The sequence below is a fragment of the Mauremys mutica genome, unplaced genomic scaffold, assembly GCF_020497125.1.
Source record: "Mauremys mutica isolate MM-2020 ecotype Southern unplaced genomic scaffold, ASM2049712v1 Super-Scaffold_100099, whole genome shotgun sequence".
NCBI lineage: Eukaryota > Metazoa > Chordata > Testudines > Geoemydidae > Mauremys > Mauremys mutica.
The window spans coordinates 198,905-216,614 of NW_025423266.1; the positions used below are offsets into that span (position 1 = coordinate 198,905).

The window sequence follows — 17,710 nt, forward strand, 5'->3', positions numbered from 1 at the left end:
TAGTGTAGACGTACCCTTGGAGCAGTCTGCATTGTACACGGTTCCTGGGCTAGTCCTTGGGAGTGTGGATCCCTTCAATGGGCCAGCAGCGAGTCTGGCTCCTCCCTTGTCACACCTGAAAGGCTGGTGGGGGGCATTTCTCAACCTCATAACATATTTCAGTAACACACACAGAGCAAAGCTTTATAACTTCCCAACCAATGCGAGCACACACAATCCAACACGATATTAATGTTCAACAGATCAAGACTTTTGAAATGATACGTCACAAGGCAGACTTTGAACAAACCATGTCATCATTATATGAGAGTGGTGAATATAGGGCTTCCCGGTGCTGCTATGAGCACAGCGTGCCACACCTGGGCTTACATTGCAATGGAGACGTACCCTTAGAGTCCATCTCTCCTGGGATAAAGATGGCCCACACCTGACTCTCTGCCAATCCCCACTGGGCCCTGACAAGTGTTGTTCGTGTTTGTATTCTATAAAGCAGAGGAGCAGATGAAGTTTTGCTCCCAAGGTGTGTGTGTGATTCTTTGGACAGGTCTACACTACAAAATTAGGTTGGTGTAATTACATTACTTAGGCTGGCAATGCAGTTCTATCAAGCTAATCCCAGTGTAGATAGTGGCTCAGCTGTCAGAACTTTTTGGAGCTATGAAAGGGGAGGGGCCCATGGCTCTGTAGCAGGAATGCAGGGCCGGTGAGTTCACGGCAGGCATGGTGGGATACTGGTGGAGGCCAGTTATGGTGATATAATGACCAGCAGCATTTACACTGACATTTGTCACTTTAAGTTTGCTGCAAAAAGCACTAGGCCTCTCTTAGAGGTGGTTTTATTTTGTCACCAAAACAGGGCAATTTTGTCGCCAGATGTGGTATTGCAGTGTGTGCACCAGCCAAAAACTGCTGACCGAGGGAGCGTTGTGTGTTTTTCACACATCTGAGCAATATAATGATGCTGAAGTAACCTTGTAGTGCAGACCTGGCCAAAGATTCTCTCTCTCTCTCTCTCTCTCTCTCTCTCTCTCTCTCACACACACACACACACACACACACACACACACACACACACACACACACACACACACACACACACACACACACAGAGCTTGCAAGGAAAACCTCACCTGCTCCTCTGCTTTGCAGAATCCAAACACAAGCAAAGCTTGTCAGGCCCCAGTGGGGATGGCAGGGAGTCAGGTGTGGGCAGACACTGTGTTGTTGCCACAGGCAGGCACCATGGCTTAGCTGGCTAAAGCACCTGTCTTGTAAACAGGAGATCCTGGGTTCAATTCCTAGTGGTACCTTATTGACTAACCTTTGGGCAACCTGGTATTGGCTACTGTGGGAGGACGAAACACAGAGCTCTTTGGTCCAGCCCAGTATAGTTGTTTAAATTATACTCACAGGCACTGATAACAGACTTACTGAAAGTTTGGGAGTTAAGAGCTGATAGGTCAGTGTTCCAGCCTGTCACAGATGATCCTGCTTCCTTCTGGGACAGGGGCAGGTCTGGGCTTTCATGCTGAATGGCTCTTTGTGGCTGCCAGAACCTGTGGGCAGCTCATTTAGTTTACACCGAGGGTTGAGTCCTGCTTTGTGCACCGTGTGTGAGAATGAAAATCCTAAACCGCCCTTTGAAATAACGAATGCAGCAAGACGTGTTATTGTCCCTGCCCCAAAGCAGAAAGACCAATGGAGAAATGCCATCGAGTCCAGGGTAATACTCCCCTGCCATTTTACCTTGTTTGCTTGCTAAACTCCCTCCCAACCTTGAGGGCTTCCAGAGCCCGGTATTGAGCCTGAGCCGAGATGTCTACGCTGCAAATTTACCACCCCACGGCCCTAGCCTGGGAGCCTGCACTGGCACGGGACAGCGCTGGGTGTTTCATTGCAGTGTGGACACAGCCTAGCATTATGTCTACACTGCCATTAACACACCCAAGTCACTATTCTCAAACCCTGGGTCAGTTGATTCAGGCTTGTGGGGCTTGTGCTGCAGGGTTATAAAATTACAGCGTAGACACTTGGGCTTCAGCCCAGCCTCCGAGACCCCACGAGGGGTGAGGGTCTCCGAGCCTGGGCTCCAGTCTGAGACCAAATGTCTACGCTGCAGTTTTTAGCCCCACAACCTGAGCCCCAGAAGCCCAAATCAGATCATCCAGGCCAGCGGGATTTTGTCACAGTATAGATGCCCTCTCAGGGTATGTCTACACTGCAATGTAAGCCCAGGGTTAGCAGAAGTCATGTCAGCGGCCCCAACACATAAACATAAACCACGAGGGAAAGTCCCACCCCCAAATAAGCTGGGCAGTGTCCTTCTCCCTACGATTTGTAAGTCCAGCAACCAAAAGTCCTTTAACATGAGCCATCCCCACTCTGCACCCCACTCACAGCTGTTGTCCTTAGTCAGTGCAAGCCCAGAGGTGCCTCTGTACAGTTCACCTGCCAGCCTGGGAGGAAAAGGGAGAAAATAAGAAGGCACCGTACTCACTATGGTGTCTAGGAACTCACTCATCCCTCCACAGCCCCCCTGTCCTAACATTGGTTTAACGCCTAAATTTTAGTATTGGGACCCAGACCCCAGCCCACTTGGCTTTGGAACCCCCGTCCCCTGCCTAGCAAGTGCTATTGAATTGAGGGTGAGTCCCTCCATCGGGGTCTGCCAAGCACAGTTGTGCTGCCCTCGTTTCACACAACAAGGATAACAACCCTTTATTTCTCCTGCCCCTGTAACATGGAGACTGGGAATCCAACACCAGCCACAAGTGATCATTTCGGCAAGTAACCCAACCTATTTCCAACATACTGTAAAATCCACATGCAGACTCATACACGAAACCTTGCAAGAAAATCTTCCTGAGGGGGTCTGAAGCACCTGCTGCTGGAGGGAAGGAGGGAGCTGTGGGTTGGGATTGAGGAGCAGCTTGAGGAGAAGGGGCCTGTGGGTTGGGATTGAGGGGCACTGGGAATAGGAGGGGGCTGTGGATTGGGATTGAGGGGCACTGGGAAGAGGAGGGGGCTGTGGGTTGGGACAGAGGAGAAGGGTGAAGAGGAGCAGGCTCTGGTTGGGAGTGAGGAGCAGTGAGCATAGGAGGGACTGAGGGTTGGGACTGAGGGGCACTGGGAAAAGAGGGGACATGGGTTTAGGCTGAAGAGCATCTTCATTTGGGGATCCAGCAGGACAGGGGAAGGCAGCAGGTGATTCTAATTCCTTAGGGATATTCTGTGTGTGTGTGTGCAGGGGAGGAACATGCTCTATGCCCAGAGGCCTTTATTCCTCCAGGCTGCAAGGACAGAGGGGCTGTCAGGAAGTTGCCCCTTCAAACCCACACAGAAAAAGGCCCTTCTGAGGATAGGGAAAATCCTGCAGAGAAAAAGTAACATCAAAGAGGATGTGAGAAAGACAGTTTAAGATCTTCATGAGTAGTTTATCATCTGACCATGGATTTGAACTGTGGATCCTCAGATTAAAAGTCTGATGCTTTACCAACTAATCTAGTCAGGCTCATGAAGCACAGGAGCAACTTGGTGCAGAGGAGAAACTAGTCAAGAAAACAAGAGCAAGAAACAATATGGGAAACCTGCTGCTCTCTCTGGCCCAGTCAACACTACGAGTTTATATCAAAACGTCTGTTAGTCTATAAGATGCCACAAGACTCTTTGCTGTTTCTACCAACTGAGCTAGCCAGGCTCACATAGGAAAAGTGCAAGTTGGTGCAGAGGTGAAGCTAGTCAAGAAAATTCTTGAGTGAGTTCCCAAAGCCTGAAGGGTCAAAAATATTGTCACGGGTGGTTCAGGGTATATGTGTCCCCCCCCGCCCACCCCCCGGCAAAAGCAAACGAAAAAAAATTGTTTCTCGCCTTTCTTCAATGTCACCGTATGTCTACTGGATGCTGCTGGCAGACGCGGTGCAGCAGCGCTACACAGCAGCATCCCCTTTCTTTCCCTTCCTGAGGGTAGATGGTATGGGAGGACTGATATCTGTCATTGTCGTCCCGTGAGTGCTCCTGGTTGGCCTTAGTGAGGTCGGCCAGCGGTGCCTGGGCAAAAATGGGAATGACTCCCAGGTCATTCTCTTCTTTAAGCTTTGTCTAATGGAGATTCAGTCCTGCCTGGAATATCATAGCAGGTGGAGGCTGCCCTCCCCTTCCTGCCTTTGAATTCTACTTGCAGAGGCAATAAAGTCAGTGTTGTTTCAAATTCATGTATTCTTTATTACTTCATCACACAAATGGGGGGATAACTGCCACAGTAGCCCAGGAGAGATGGGAGAGGAGGGAAGCAATGGGTGGGGTTGTTGCAGGGGCACCCCCTAGAATGGCATGCAGCTCATCATTTCTGCAGGATGTCTGGGGCTCTGACCTGGAGCGGCCATTTGCCTGTCTGGGTCTTTAATTGGCTTACCTGATAGTCTAGACAGGACTGACTTTCCATTAGACAAAACTTAAAGAAGGGAATGACCTGGGGAGTCATTCCCATTTTTGTCCATGCACCCTCAGCTGATCTCACTGAGGCTGGCCAAGAGCACCCATGACAGCAGCTAATAGTACAGTATAACTTGTAACTGTCATTGTCAATTAGCAAAGCAGCAGACAGTACAGTATGGCTAACAACCATCTTTACTAACTTGCAAAAGGCAAGGGGATGCTGCTGTGTAGCACTGCAGTACCGTGTCTGTCAGCACCATCCAGTAGGCATACAGTGACGGTGAAAAAAAGGCTGAATGGGCTCCATGGTTGCCATGCTATGGCGTCTGCCCAGGCAATCCAGGGAAAAGGGCGCGAAATGATTATCTGCCGTTGATTTCATGGAGGGAGGATTGACTGACGACATTTACTCAGAATCACCCACGACACTGTTTTTGCCCCATCATGCACTGGTCTCTCAACCCAGAATTCCAATGCGTGGGGGAGACTGCAGGAACTATGGGATAGCTATGGGATGGCTACCCACAGTGCAACACTCTGGAAATTGATACTAGCCTCAGTACATGGGCGCACACCGCCAAATTAATGTGCTTACTGGGGCCGCGTTCACTTGACTGTTTCCAAAAACCGGTTTCTGTAAAATCGGAATAATCCCATAGTGTAGACATACCCTGAGACAGCTTTAGAACCCTCTACCCACTATACGGCCAAGAGACAGCAACTCTCAGATCCTGTGTGGATTGTCTGATGGGCTTGGGGCCAAGAGCAAACTGCGTACCCCCTGCCAGAGCAGGAGAAGTAAAAATAGGGGCTTCCCAAAAAAAGGGAAGGGAAGAAGAGAGAAGCAAGTGCAAAAGGAAGAGAATGTGCAGACACAAAACCCTACCTAAATTCTGAAATAGATTACAAGAAAAAAAGAGAGAGAGAGCAGCATAAAGAAAATTTAAAAAACTTTCAGTAAGAACTGAATTAGAAACCTTTAAAACACCAGTTTTCACACTACCTTTACTTTTCTTCCAAATTCTACTAAAAGAAATTAAGACTTGCCACTAAACAACAGCTTTAAACAAGCTCAGATAACAGAAAAGAAAACCAAAACATTTATTTTTAAATTTGTTTTATAAGGACTAACCACTCAGTCTGTGTTCTCTTCTTCTCAGCTTCCTAAAAGGAAAGTAAGAACAGTCATCAATAGCAGACAGCAGGTGCATTAAAGCAACACTGTCCACTCACTTCATGCTCAGAAAAGAACACCTTAACTTCTCATCGTGGTTAGCAAGGTCAGACACTTTCAACCACAATTCTCTAGTTACAAACTATAGAAATGATCCCTGAAAGTATAGTCTTAATAAAGCTGTGCTCGGCTACACACCCAGGCTAATGTGCACAAGCTTTCTTCCCATGGTGAATGTTTTCATACAAGGGGTTTCACCCCCAGCGAATTAAAGAACAAAAATCTAAAACCAGGTTCCCATTTCATTAAAGCACAATTGAGACAGCTTTAGAAGACTGGCCATTAGAAGATGTTTATGTCGCTATTTACAGAAACACACCCCCTGATTAGCATGTGGAGCTCCTAGCAACTAATCAAACCCTCTTGCTTTCCCATACCTCTCACAGGCTCCTCTGTGCCACATGACAGCCAGTCAGGCACAGACAATGCGGACAGGTCAGCCCTTTCTAGCATGCTCCACAGCTGTTTCTCTGCGGCTTGCTCTCAAATTCATCTGCACTAGAAGTTTTTGCAGGGTTCTATGTTACCGGTGGTACCTGCACTAAATCAGTGGGTCTTAACCTTTAGAGACACCTGTACCCCTTTCAGGAGTCTGATTTCTCTTGCATACCCCCAAGTTTTACCTCACTTAAAAACTACTGGCTTACATAATCAGATGCAATATTTATAAAAATAAATCACTTGAATATAAGTATTGTACTTACATTTCAGTGTATAGTATAGAGAACAGTATAAACAAATCAATGTATGAATTTTAATTTGTTACAAATTTGCTAGTGCTTTCTATGTAGCCTGTTGTAAAACTAGGCAAATATCTAGATGCGTTGATGTACCCCCTGGAAGACCATTGGATACCCCTGTTTGAGAACCACAGCACTAAATCACCCTTGCTTTTAGAACTGGTGCCACTTGACCCAAGGCATTCGGAACCATTTCAGGGCTAGCAGACAGTGGCAACACAGCTGCACTAGGTCTGTTGTTTCTCCCTGCACAATTCCCACTTGGAAAGAAGATATCTTCTGGTCTGACCCTATTTACTATTGTGAGCTGCATAGGCAACTTTCTCTGTGTTATGTGAGCAGAATCCACACACTATATACTACCTGTATGGCCCTGAGGATGCCACATCGGCCACAGCTGCCGATTGGGCCACAAGTTGAGAATCACTAGTCTATAATTTTGCAAAGTCCATTGCCACAGGCTTTCCCCCCCATGGCTGCTGTGAGACAAGAGCACATGAAATTCATAGCAATATAAATATGAGTGAAACCACCCAAATATATTTACATAAAAACTAGACAGTCTCATTTTAAAACAAAGAAAAACACAGGCCACACAGGGAGTGGGGCAAGAGTCTCCAATGATTTATACCCTCTCCTACCCACCATTCAGCATAAGAATTAACCTAAATGGATCATGACTATTTACATAGAGCATCTTTCTCCTACAAAGCAGAATAAGACAACAGGTTGAGGCTGTTCCCCTTCACATTTGAGGGGGAGAGGGGAGGAGTAGAAGGATTTAGAGGCTCAATCCACTTCAGATTATGAAAGAAACCAGACTATTAGGTTAGGTTCCAGGGAATTTTTTTTCACCAGACAAAAGAGTATAAGGTTTAAACAAACAATTTAATACTGATACACAGTGATGATGATTGTGAAGCTTGGTTGAGGTAGAGGAGTCAGAAGGTGGGATATTTCCCTTGCTGCTAAATGATGAACTAGCAATTGGCTGAGCCCTCAAGGATTAACTCTCTCACTCTGCAAGGCAGCAGGAATGGAGGGAGATATGCATATTTCCCTTAAGTACACTGCCTTGTTAATTAGATCAGCTTGCTGAGACCCCAGCTGCTGCAGGCTCTCTCCCTCCTGAGCCCTGCTCTATGGAAGATAGGGTAAGTGGGGTGCAGGAGCAGGGGGTAGGGGGCACCCTGACATTAGCCCCCCCTTTCCTTCCCTCCCCCCAGCACAGCAAGCAGGAGTCTGGGGGAGCAGCTCTAAGGCAGAGGGCAGGAGCAGCACATGGCAGTGGGGGGAGGGACACAGCTGAACTGGAGACAGCTGCAGCACAGGGAAGTTAGGGGAGTGGGGAGCTGATAGGGGGCTGCCGGTCCATCCTGGTCCCAAGCCCCCCTCAGCTAGCTGCAACGGGCTGCTCTTCCTGCAAGCAGGAGACAAAGCAGGCGGCTGCCAAACAACATTAGAAGGGAGCATTACACAACTTTAAATAAGCATTTTCCCTAATTGATCAGCAACATAACAAAATGTTAACCAGGATGACTTTAAGTGAGGAGTTACTGTAGGAGGGTTTAAGGTCAGCTCAGCTACATCTCTCAGGGGTGTGGATTTTTAATTTACCTCAGACAGAAAAAAAGAGAGTAACAGAAAAGAGAAGAAATATCTATTGGGTTTCCAGGAAACAGGGCAGGCAAAGCCCACCCCATGCTAACAGAACCCCCCCCCCCAGGCTAAGGAGAGGTACCACAGGGCCTCAGAAACCCACTAATTGCAGGGGACAACTAATAAAAGAACAGGGACAGGAGTGTGGTCAAAGGATCATAAGAAAGGACCCTGACAGGGACACCAAGCAGAGAACCCCGGACAGCACCCACTGCTTCTCAAAGGCATCAAGGGAGCCAGCGGATGCCACCCAGAGAAACTCTGCTCAGAGACATGAGCGGATGAGGGATCAGAAACAAGCCTCACAGTCACAGGAGTCTCTGTCGGCCAACCCCCTCTCCCTGGTCACGTGGATGGTCTTTTTAGCCAGGGCGAGGAGGAGGTTGACCAGGAGGTCCCGCAACTTTGTGGGGCCACGGATAGGGAGTGCATGGATAAGGAGGTGAGGGGAACAGTGCAGCCAGAAACGTAACAGAATGTCGGTGAGGAGCCGGTATAGGGGCTGCAACCTGGCGCACTCTAGGTAAACATGCGCCAGGGTCTCCCTCACGCCGCAGAAGGGGCAGGTGTCCGGGACAGGGGTGAACCGCGCCAAGTACACGCCCGTGCTCACGCCCCGTGAAGGAGCCGCCAGCTGATATCCCCGGCGGGCCTCGGGACCAGGGTGGAGTACAGGCTGGAGATGGGAAGGAAAACACCCAGTGGGGCATGGGAGATGTTGACATATGCAAATCCCTCATGTAAACCCCTCCCCCCCATGCCCTTCATTGTCTCCTCCACCCATTGCAGGGTTCCCCAGTCTTTCTCCATGGCAGGGGTTGTGTGTGTTTGATTCCACCCATAGCAAGGTCCTCCATTCTCCCCAATGCCGGGGGCTCTGTGTGAGTCGCTTTTCTCCCCATTCCACCCTCTACCCACTATACGGCCAGCAGATAGCAACTCTCAGATCCTGTGTGGATTGTCTGATGGGCTTGGGGCCAAGAGAAAACTGCATATCCCCTGCCAGAGCAGTAGGAGTAAAAATAGGGGCTTCCAGAAAAATGGGAAGGGAAGAAAAGAAAAGCAGAGAAGAAAGTGGAAAAGGAAGAGAACGTGCAGACACAGGAACCCACCTGAATTCTGAAATAGATTACAAGAGAAAAAGAGATGGAACAGCACAAAGGAATTTAAAAAAAAATTCAGTAAGTACCAAACTCAAAACCTTTAAAACACCATGTTGACACTAAATTTACTTCTTTTCCAAATCCTACCAAAACAAATTAAGTTTTGTCATTTAACAAACTTGTCAGCAAAAACTATAAATAGATTAATGTAACAAATACAAAAACATATTTTTAAACTTGCTTTGTAACATCTACTCACTAAGACCCTGTTCATTCCCGCACGGCTCCCTAAAAAGGAAGCAGGAATACTCATCAATAGCGAACAGAAGCTACATTAAAGCAACACACGCTGCTTGTTTTGCCCTCAGAAGAGACACACTAACTCCTCTTCGTGCTTAGTGAAATCAAACGCTTTCAACCATCATTCCCTAATTATACAATATAGAAATGACACCTAAATTACATTTTCAAAGCCCCAACTCCGGCCACACACCCAGGCTAATGCGCACACGCTTTTAGCCCACGGTGAGTGTTTTCATACAGGGGGTTTCACCCCCCGCGAACTAAAGGACACAAATCTAAAGCCAGGTCCCCATGCCATGACGCACACTCGAGACAGCTTTAGCCCACTGGCCATTAGAAGATGTTTATGTCGCTATTTACAGACACACACCTCCTCATTAGCATGCGGAGCTCCTACCGACCAATCAAACCCTCTTGCTGTTACTGCCCGAACCGGCCCCGCCTCTCACCGGCTCTGCTCTGCCACGTGCCGGCGCCGCGCCCGTTTCCCCGCAGGCGGAGCCCGGCCCGGCGCAGCTCTGCCCGCCCGGGGCTGCAGCTGCTTCCCTCCGGTTCCCGGCACTAGAGACTTCGCGTGTCACGTGACCGGGGGCAGGCGCCGCCTCTGGCTGCTCCGAGACTGGAGCATCCCGGGGAAAAACCAGATGGGTCATTAGTGCCCAGCAGCAGCAGCCCCCGCCCCCGTCACCTCCTCTCGCTCCCCCAGCGCCTCCTGCCCGCTGACAGGGGGGGAGAGGAGCTGAATGCGGGAGTGGGGCCTTGGGGAAAGGGAGAGTGGGGGCGGGGCCTGGGAGGAGCCCGAGGGGGGGCAGCCCCCCCCAGCATAGTGGAAACTCGGCGCCGCTACATCCTACTAGTGCAACCGCAACCGTTTAAATGCTGCAAAGCGGAGGCCGAGCAGCGGGATTTGGTTCAATTGCTGCTCTCAGCACAATTCCCCAGCGCCCTGCGCGGTGTAGCCAGGAGACAGCAAGTCTCGAGTTTTGCAAGTATATCGCCACGATTTTCCCCCTTGAAACAACAGCACCCATAATTCATAGCAATCTAAATATCAATAACTGTTAGTGAGCCCAGCCAAATAGGCTGGAATGGAAGCTAGAGAGAGCTGCCATCGGAGTCAGGTACTGGACACGTTCGCCTCCCTGGAGAGTGTTCGGTAACCATCTGTACAGGTGTAACAGGCATTTAACTACAGTCTCTTTCTCCTGAAAAGCGGGAAAAGGCAAAGGTTTAAAGCTGCCTGTAGGAAATTTTCAAAGCCCTACAAGTGATCTGGACAATCAATTCCCACTGATTTCTAAACTGGTTTTCAAAATCCCCCACCACAAACAAATAAAAAAAAGGCTGATGAACAAACCCCTCACAACAACGCCTAGAAAAACTAAGTATTCTATAGATTGAGAAACAAAACCAGCTGTTATAAACTTCCCAAAGCATAATTTAAAAAGTCATATTTCAAAGCTTTTTCATTCATTCATTTAATACAAACCCCGCCCCAGTCTATGCTGTCTCCCTCCCGCTTCTCCAGCGGGAAGAAGCAGCGGGCATCAGCGCCAGACAGCAGCTGCATTCCAGCAATCCCGCCTATTCGGTGCCGGATTGGAAGAAAACATGGTAAAAATCGTCCTCCAACAATCCCTTTGGCAAGCACGTCTCTACCTAAGCGCCGGCCATTTCTCCTGCAAAGACACCCTCCCTACTGCCAATCCCCGGCTACCCTGATTAACGTCGTAATGACTCGTTTTTAAAAACAAGGGGTCACGAAAGAAAATGGATCGGACCTTTTGCAAACAGCCTTTTTGTCAACAGATGGCCACGTTCTTCACTGAAGTGGGGGGAGCACACTTTGTAGTTTGTACAGGTCGAGTTTATTGCCTGCCCCCGAGGCTCCCAGCACCCCTCAATTCCCTCCCGCAAGCTCCCTATGTGCCCTCTCCCATCCCACTCTTTTTAGGGACTCCCTGAAATTCCCCCAATCTCAGACCTTACCAGAGAATCTCCTCACCCTTATTCTCCCCATACCAAGTTCCCCACACTTCTTCCCACACCAAAGGCTCTGTTCACACCCCCATTCCCACTTCCCCATGGCAGGGACTCTGTGTTCCCTCTATTCCCCCATGCCAGGGTCTTTGTGTGCCCTCCCTTCCCCCCATGCCAGGGTCTTCCAATCTCCATAGGACTAGGGGTCCTGTGTACCTCCACTTATCCCCTCGCTTCATTTCAGGGCCCCCATTCTCTCCACCACTGTAGAGACTGTGTGCACCCCTATTTGCCTCTTCTCCCCCATTCCTCCCTCCTTCCCAAGTCAAGCTCTCCCAGTCCCCTTACCTGCCAGGGGTTCTGTGGGTCCCATTTTCTCGTCCCCCACTTCCACCTTACGCACTGTATTAAGGGCTCAGAGAGGCTCTGAGAAAGTTGCATACCAACAAACTGGCAGAGCATTAGGGGTAGAAATAGGGGCTACTCGAAATGGGGGAGAGGGTGGAGAAAAGAAGAAAAAGTGGAAAGTGGAGAGAACTTGCAGAATTAATATGCATGAATCTATAAGTTTAAACTAGAACGAGGGAGGACAAAAGAGAGGGACACTGCATAAAAAGGTGGACTTAGAAGTTTAAGCAATTAGAGGTTCAACTAAGCAACTGTTTACATAAAAAACTGTTGTATTTTTACACTGCATTTTCTTCTCTCGTGCTATTAGAAAACTCACTGAAAAACACCCACATCCTCCCACAATACAGAAGCAATACATATACTAAAAAATAGTTACAATCACTACATCCCTTCTCTAAATATACACATCAGAAACAGAAGTTAAACACCAACTTCCAAAAAATGTTTTTAATGTAGTTTATACAGACTAACCACTCAGTCTGTGTTCTTTCCCTTCTACTTCCCCAGAGAGAAGAAAGAAAAATCGTCAATAACAGACAACAACTGCATCAAAGCAATACTGCTTACTTGCTTTACACTCAGGAAAAAGCACTTTAACTCATCCTCCTACTTGTCCCTGCCAGCAGGTAGGGGATCTTGGGGGACAATTACTGCACTGGTGGGGTGCAAAATAAACTTTATTAAGAAAATGCAAAAACAGGGAAAATTCAATAGTGAGGGGTGTGGGGTTTGTTACGGTAGACAATTGGGGAGGGGTTTCTTTTGGTGAGCAGTAGGGGGGTTTCAATAGTGGGGTACAATACAGTAGGATACAACATGGTGGGTAACCAATTAACACAGAAATATAAATGTAACAGGTAGCTAACAATTTCTATGTAAAGGGTGTGTTACTGCAGCATATAACCAACTAACAGGTTTCAGAGTAGCAGCCGTGTTAGTCTGTATCTGTAAAAAGAACAGGAGTACTTGTGGCACCTTAAAGACTAAGGCCTGGTCTACACTACGCGTTTAAACCAGTTTTAGGAGCATAAAACCGATTTAACGCTGCACCCGTCCACACCAAGAGGCCCTTTATATCGATATAAAGGGCTCTTTAAACCAGTTTCTGTACTCCTCCCTAACGAGAGGAGTAGCGCTAGTATCAGAATTGCCATATCGGATTAGGGTTAGTGTGGCCGCAAATCGACGGTATTGGCCTCCGGGAGCTATCCCACAGTGCACCACTGACCGCTCTGGACCACAATCTGAACTCGGATGCAGTGGTCAGGTAGACAGGAAAAGCCCCGCGAACTTTTGAATATTTCTTGTTTGCCCAGCCTGGAGCTCCGATCAGCACGGGTGGCGATGCAGTCCGAAATCAAAATAAAAAAAGAGCTCCAGCATGGACCATGCGGATGTGATCGCAGTAAGGGCAGGCAAATCCGTTCTATCAGCGCTCCGTTATAGAAGACGAAATTCAGAATCATTTTTAAAAATTCTCCAGACAGATGCCATAGCAGGGACTCAGCGCACTGCTGCGTGGCAAGCGTAACGGAAAGCCAAAGAATCAAATGGACGCTCATGGACTGGAGGACTCAAGCTATCCCACAGTTCCTGCAGTCTCCGAAAAGCATTTGCATTCTTGGCTGAGCTCCAAGTGCCTCTAGGGTCAAACAAACAGTGTCCATGGTGGTTCAGGGCATAGCTCGGCAATGTACACCCCCCCACCCACCCCAGAAGTAAAAGGGAAAAAATCCTCTCGTGACTATTTAACATGTCACCCTATCTTTACTGAATGCTGCAGATAGATGCAATGCTGCAGCAGTCAACACCAACATCCTTGTTCCCATCTCCCCCGCTATGGGTGGCTGATGGTGCAATATGACTGGTATCCGTTCTCATCATCATGAGCTTTTTAGCATGTGGTGCAGTGCAAAAGAACTGGTAACCATGCCGACTAGCATCTGTCAGGTCCCCCTATATCATATGCACCTAATTTTTCATGGTAGATGGTGCAGTATGGTTGATAGCCGTCTTCATCATAGCAACAGGGGGCTGAGCTTCATCAGCCCCCACCCTTCATGTGTAAAGAAAAGATTCAATTGCCCCTGGACTAGCAGCAGGATGCTGGGCTCCTCTTCTCCACACTCCTTAATGTCCTGTCTGGACTATCATAGCAGCTGGAGGCTGCCTTCCGCTCATTTATCACTAACAAGTCACTGTGTCTTATTCCTGCATTCTTTATTATTTCATCACACAAGTGGGGGGACACTGCTATGGTAGCCCAGGAAGGCTGTGGGAAGAACGGAATCAACAGGTGGGGTTGTTGCAGGAGCACCCCCTGTGAATAGCATACAGCTCATCATTCCTGCAGGATCTGACACAGAGCAGCTATGCTCTCTGGTTCTATGATACAGTGGTTCTCTAGTACACTTGCCCGTATTCTAGGCAGGACTGATTCTGTTTTTTGATAGGAAGAATTGTTTTTTGAAAGGAGGAATTGACTCAGGAAGTCATTCCCAATTTTGGCTTTTGCGCCCCTGGCTAAGAGCAACCAGGGGCACTTATAACAGCAACAGATGACGCAGTGCAAAAGGACTGGTAACCATGATCATCTTTTTACCAATTTATGGATTGGTAGATGGTATAGTATGGTTGGTAACCATCTCTGCTGTCATGCAAAAGCAAAAGCATGCAGCTGTGTAGCGCTGCTGAATCACCTCTGTCAGCGGCATCTAGCACACATACGGTGACAGTCACAAAAGGCAAAACAGGCTCCATGATTGCCATGCTATGGCATCTGCCAGGGCAATCCAGGGAAAAAAGCCGCGAAATGCTTGTCTGCTGTTGCTTTCCCGGAGGAAGGAGTGACTGACGACATTTACCCAGAACCACCCGCAACAATGATTTTTGCCCCATCAGGCACTGGGATCTCAACCCGGAAATAAGGCTGCGGGAACTGTGGGATAGCTAGGGAATAGCTACCCACAGTGCAACACTCCAGAAATCGACGCTAGCCTCAGACCGCGGCCGCACACCACCGAATTAATGTGCTTAGTGTGGCCGCGCGCACTCGATTTTATAAAATCTGTTTTACAAAACCGGTTTATGCAAATTCAGAATAGTCCCGTGGTGTAGACGTACCCTGACTCTAGAGCAGGCCGGGAGCAGCAGTTGAGGCAGAGGACAGCCTGGGCCAGGCAGATAAGAAGGAGTTTAGCAAGCAAAAAAGGTAAAATGGCAGTGGGGTGTCACCTTGGACTTGACGGCATTTCTCCATTGGTCTGTCTGCTTTGGGGCAGGGACAATAACATGTCCTGCTGCATTTGTTATTTCAAAGGGCAGTTTAGGCTTTTCATTCTCACACACGGTGCACAAAGCAGGACTCAACCTTTGCTGTAAACTAAACAAGCTGCTCACAGATTCTGGCAGCCACAATGAGCAGTTGGGTGAGAGCTCAGAACTGCCCCTACCCCATAGGGAGGGTGTCATCTGTATGGAGACTGGACCACTGACCTACCCGCTCCTAACTCCCAAACATTCAGTAACTCTGTTATCAGTGCCTGTGAGTATTATTTAAACCATAAGAAAAACCACACTGGGCCAGACCAAAGGCCCATCTAGCTCTGAATCTTGTCTTCTGACAGTAGCAAATAACAGGCGCCCCAGCAACCAGGCACTACTGGGAGTTGAACCTAAGATCTCCTGTTTATGAAACAGAAGCTTTAGCCAGCTAAGCCATGGTGCCTGTGGGTAGCTATAACACACTGTCTGCCCACACCTGACTCCCTGCCATCGCCACCAGGGCCTGACAAGCTTTGCTTGTGTTTGGATTCTGCAAAGCAGAGGAGCAGGTGAGGTTTTCCTTGCAAGCTGTGTGTGAGTGAATCTTTGGCCAGGTCTGCACTACAAAGTTGTTTCAGCAGAATTATATTGCTCAGGTGTGTGAAAAACACACAACGCTCTCTCGGTCGGTAGCTTGTGGCTGGTGTACACACTGCAATGCCATGTCTGGCGACAAAAGTGCCCTGTTTTGGTGACAAAATAAAACGACTTCAATGAGAGAGCTAGAGCTTTTTGCAGCAAACTTAAAGTAACAGAGTAAATGCTGCTGTTCATTATATCACCATAACTGGCCTTCCCCAGTATCCCACAATGCCTGCTGTGAACTCGGCTGCCCTGCATTCCTGCTACAGAGCCATGGGCCCCTCCCCTTTCATCGCTCTGGGAAGTTCTGACAGCTGAGCCTGCTGCTCTGCTCCGGCAGCCAGGAGCAAATCACTGCCATGGATGCTGCTCTCTCCCGCCCTGCGAACACAGAGCAGGGTGGTGGGAACTTCCTGTAGGGGGGCCACTGGCATCCGAACTGTGACACACCCATGACACCCCTTCCCTTGAGGAAGCTCTTACCTTCTAAACAGGGACTTCTGTTTTCTAGTAAAATCACTAAAGGGAAGGAGAAAACTCGAAAGAGGTTCCTCCTGGCGCTCACGTGCCTGAACCCAAATACTCTCTTAGTCCTCAAAGAGAGACCTGGAGAAGGAGACTTGCTGAAGCAAAGCCACAGGGGTCTCTGAGGTTTCCCTGGCCCCTCGCCCCTCTCCTGCCTGGCTGATGTCAGCATCTCTCTGTGAGGTCACCACCTCCCCACCACCTTTGACCAATAGTCTGAGGTCCTGCCAAAGGCCTTTGTGATGTCACTGCCACACCCCTCCCTTGCTGGGCTAATGCCCTGCCCCTGGCCAGGCACTTTGGAGGTTTGAGCTACTCCCTGTGGATCACCCCACTCAAGGAGCGTTCGTTCTAGGAAGCAAGCCGGCTAGACAGGAAAACATCAGACGCTGCTCCCAATGCTACACTCAGTTTTTCAGAAATTAGTCAACTTTATGACCAGAAGAGACCATTAGAGCATCTAATCTGACCTCCTGCACATCACAGGCCTCCTGTATGACACAATAGCTACTTTTGGGCAAACACATTCCAGAAAGGCATCTAGTCTCCATTAGATGACATCAAGAGATGGAGAATCCACCACTTTCCCTAGAAGACATTTTTCTCCAGCCCTCAGAACATTTGGTGGCTCTTTGCTATTGAACGAACTCAACCTGTTTAGTTTATCGAAAGAAGATTGAAAGGTGATTTCACTGAAGTGTTGAAAGGCCTTAATGGAGAGAAAAGATTGGCTATTAAAGGGCTCTTTAATCGAGCAGAGAAAGGCATAACAAGACCCAATGGCTGGAAGGTGAAAAGAGACAAATTCATATATTAAATCTAAGGCACAAATATTCAACAGCGAGGATGATTCACGACAGGAACAAGCTCCCAAGGAAAGTGGTGGATTCTAATTCTAATTCCTTATGACTATTCTGTGTGTTTGTGTCTGCAGGGGAGGAACATGCTATATGCCCAGAGGACTTTATTCCTCCAGCCTGCAAGGACAGAGGGGATGTCAAGGAGTTGCTTCTTCAACCCCCCGAAAGGCCCTTCTTAGGAAAGGCAAAATCCTGGAGAGAAAGAGTAACACTGAACAAGACTCCAGAAAGGCAGGCTTTTATTATCACAGTGAGAAGTTTTTCACCTGACCAGGGACTTGAACCCTGGACCCTCAGATTAAAAGTCTGATGCTCTGCCAACTGAGCTAGCCAGGCTCACATATGAAAAGCACAACTTGGTGCAGAGGTGAAGCTAGTCAAGAAAAAGCGAGACGGCCACAATAGGGGAAACCTGCTGCTCTCTCTCTCTTCCCAGCCCTGGCCTGGCCTGGTATTAGAGCTGGTTAAAAAGACGGGAAAATATCGGCATCTACCAGCCATTCATAGCTGTACAAGACTCAGGCACAATACAGAGGTGCCCATCTGTAAGTGCCA

At 48.5% G+C, this 17,710-nt stretch overlaps 4 non-coding genes and 1 pseudogene across 4 annotated transcripts; 1 reads left to right on the forward strand and 4 right to left on the reverse strand.

Moving 5' to 3' along the window:
- The first annotated feature begins 1,236 nt into the window (after positions 1–1,236).
- On the forward strand, positions 1,237–1,310 carry TRNAT-UGU. Its single transcript has one exon. It is a non-coding gene; the product is annotated as a tRNA-Thr (tRNA).
- A 4,254-nt stretch (positions 1,311–5,564) lies between these two features.
- Positions 5,565–5,781, reverse strand: LOC123358889. The gene has a single exon (XR_006575793.1). It is a non-coding gene; the product is annotated as a small nucleolar RNA U3 (small nucleolar RNA).
- Positions 5,782–9,426: 3,645 nt separating this feature from the next.
- LOC123358891 lies at positions 9,427–9,639 on the reverse strand. The gene has a single exon (XR_006575794.1). It is a non-coding gene; the product is annotated as a small nucleolar RNA U3 (small nucleolar RNA).
- Positions 9,640–12,338: 2,699 nt separating this feature from the next.
- Positions 12,339–12,470, reverse strand: LOC123358890 (annotated as a pseudogene).
- Positions 12,471–17,418: 4,948 nt separating this feature from the next.
- On the reverse strand, positions 17,419–17,491 carry TRNAK-UUU. The gene has a single exon. It is a non-coding gene; the product is annotated as a tRNA-Lys (tRNA).
- Positions 17,492–17,710: the final 219 nt, after the last annotated feature.